Source organism: Stylophora pistillata, unplaced genomic scaffold, assembly GCF_964205215.1.
Source record: "Stylophora pistillata unplaced genomic scaffold, jaStyPist1.2 SCAFFOLD_376, whole genome shotgun sequence".
Taxonomy (NCBI): Eukaryota; Metazoa; Cnidaria; class Anthozoa; order Scleractinia; family Pocilloporidae; genus Stylophora; species Stylophora pistillata.
The window spans coordinates 81,927-85,074 of NW_028290776.1; the positions used below are offsets into that span (position 1 = coordinate 81,927).

At 40.5% G+C, this 3,148-nt stretch overlaps 1 long non-coding RNA gene across 1 annotated transcript; it reads left to right on the top strand.

Moving 5' to 3' along the window:
• The first annotated feature begins 540 nt into the window (after window positions 1-540).
• LOC148715982 (uncharacterized) lies at window positions 541-2,633 on the top strand. The gene is made up of 2 exons (XR_015995728.1): window positions 541-959; window positions 1,667-2,633. It is a non-coding gene; the product is annotated as an uncharacterized LOC148715982 (long non-coding RNA).
• The last annotated feature ends 515 nt before the right edge of the window (window positions 2,634-3,148 follow it).

Sequence of the window (3,148 nt, forward strand, 5' to 3'; positions counted from 1 at the left end):
CACGTATCCCATCTTTGCCAGGGCTCTCAACATGCCACCAGCGCGCGTTTTCTCGGATTTTGCAGGCATGCCACGCGGCCGTGCCTATTGTTTGAGACGCGCGCTTTGCGCGCCGTAATACCCATCCCGCTGCATGACGAGCTTTGCTCAAGAAAAAAATTCTCAGCAGGCATCGTAAACTGATGCCGAGGTTTGGGGAAGAAGGCGTTGGGTGGATGTCATCACATTAATTACACCACAATGTAATTATACAGATTAGCGTCCACGAATCCACGAGAGATACGCGATTGCGTGCGAGTTAACGCGGGGTCATCTGTTGGCGATGAAAATCAAAATCATGAAATGAAATGAAGTTTGTTGTGCGCGTAATGGTCATAAAATACTGCGTTTTCTCTGTTTCTGCCTGTTTCCTTATAACGACATTTTTAATCACGTAGTCTTTCAAAGATCCTTCCTTTTCACAGAAGAGGCAATACCGGCGAGGCGCCGTATTCGAAAAGCCTCTCTTTCGATTATTTAGGTATGATTCTTTTGCTTGGTTTGCCATAAAACAGTAACAAAAGATATCGCAATTTTCATGTGCCGTACGACCTGAATAACAACCTCATCGAATTTCCAGTATTGCGTCACTTGGTGGATCGATCAGTGTTCACGCTTTGCGATCGTAGTACACGATGTTATTGTTTTGGTACAAAACCTGTGGCGGTCGCACGACTTGGCCTCGTATCCTGTTAAATGCTTAGCAATATTATAATATTAAACCTCGACGAGATTTTTCATGTCGAAATGTCGAAAAGCATCATGTTTTCGATTTCGAAACCATTCGAAATGAAGTCATAGAGGCAGTCGGATTTTCGACGTGCGGCTTTCCACCGGCTACCTTAACCACGCAGAGTCTTTGTAGGATTACAAGTGCCACACTTGACCCTTGCAAGCATTGGTATCTACTTTTGAAAGAGGTATGTGACGTTCCTTTGCGTAAATATTTCATATGCGATGTATTTAAGATATTTCCCGACGAAATCCAAAGTGTGGCGACACGGGAACTTCAGCCGGCCAACTCATCGTTCGAAGTAGTGGGGTTAGCCAGGATTCCCGACCTCGTTCACGTTGTGTTCACGTTCGGTCTAATGGCTGGTCTATCTTCTTCGTAATAAACAAACCCCGACGAACTTATTAAATCTGCGGGGTTTATGACTATCGTAAATCTGGTGAACTCCGCCACGCTAGACTTTGAGCCCGAAGGCGCGAAAAATTTATCTTTTGGCGCCAAACTCAGTCACGACTCCGAAGAGCTCGCTTCCTAACTTACCGAAAGATCAGCTAGAGTAAATTCCCTTGGAGTGGAACTGAAGAAGCTTCGAACACAAATTTCTCATCTCGAATCAGCATGGAGTCAATTTTACAGACCCTTTTTTCCACCTCAATGTTCGTACCTTGTCGTGGTGAGGTGGCTTGAGTGCCTCAATGACCAATTGCAATACAATGCCTTTAAAGAATTCAGCTTCAGTTGGTGGGCTGTATTTTCTGCAAGGTAGAGGCCAGACTAACACGGACTTTGTCATTGTAGTTATTGTTATGATTATTATAATTATTATTATTATGATTTTGTTATTGTTATCATTATCTTTATGATTGTGATTGAATCATTTTCAAAATGAAATAGGCTGCTCAATGAGGATGGCATGCTGAGGCAAGTAGATTTTCATTTATTTACCCCCCCTCCCCCCAAGTACAAATTCAAGTGTTTCTGATAGTTTTTCTCTTCAATAGATTGTTAGAATGCAGAAGATTTTCTAAGACACATTGTTCAGAGGGCTTGTCTTAAGTAGTTGTTTTCTGATTCAAAACCACCTGCCTAGTTCTGTTTCTCTTGGGTAGTTAGTCCATGGATTGTTGTTATCTGATGGCAGAACTAACAGGTGGATCCGTTTCTCTTGGGTAGTCAGTCCATTATGGGCTGTTGTTATCTGATGGCAGAACCACCAATCTGTTCTGTTTCTCTTGGGTGGTCAGTCTATGGACTGTTGTTATCTGATGGCAGAACCAGTCCCTATTTTTTTCAGCTCAATGCTGTCAGTCTTTTATGGACAGTTATTTTTATCTGATGGCAGTTTTAGCTTGCTCTTTTTGTTTTGAAAAGTGTGTTGCTTATGCTGTTTGTCACGTATCATCTGTTATTAGTCGGAGGCACTTTGGTCAATCAATGCTATCATTGTCTTCATTATTATTATCATTGTTGATTCAGCTGCTACTCTTCTCTCTTTGCCACAGGGCCCACTACAGACAGCACTAGCTTAATGAAGTTCCAAAACCTTTCATAATGAGCCAACTCAAGAATTGCAGTCCTGAACAGTTTTTGGGGTTTTCCTGGCTTTTCTTGAGATTATTTTGTCTCAGTTTCAATTACTTGGATACTCATTCAGCTAGACTAACAATAACACCATTTTGTTCATAGATAAACATTGAAATAATCATAATAGTAATATAAATGATAATAATAATGATTTGTTATTGTTATCATTATCATTATCTTTATGATTGTGATCATCATTTTCAAATTGAAATAGGCTGCTCAGTGAGGATGGCATGCTGAGGCAAGTAGATTTTCATTTAATTCCTCCCCCCTCCCCCCAAATAGAAATTCAAGTGTTTCTGATAGTTTGTCTCTTCAATAGATTGTTAGAATGCAGAAGATTTTCTAAGACACATTGTACAGAGGTCTTAAATAGTTGTTTTCTGATTCAAAACCACCTGCCTAGTTCTGTTTCTCTTGGGTAGTTAGTCCATGGACTGTTGTTATCTGATGGCAGAACTAACAGGTGGATCTGTTTCTCTTGGGTAGTCAGTCCATTATGGGCTGTTGTTATCTGATGGCAGAACCACCGATCTGTTCTGTTTCTCTTGGGTGGTCAGTCTATGGACTGTTGTTATCTGATGGCAGAACCAGTCCCTATTTTTTTTTTTCAGCTCTATGCTGTCAGTCTTTTATGGACAATTATTTTTATCTGATGGCAGTTTTAGCTTGCTCTTTTTGTTTTGAAAAGTGTGTTGCTCATGCTGTTTGTCACATATCATCTGTTATTAGTCATAGGGTGACTTTGGTCAATCAATGCTATCATTGTCCTTAGCATTATTATTATTAATT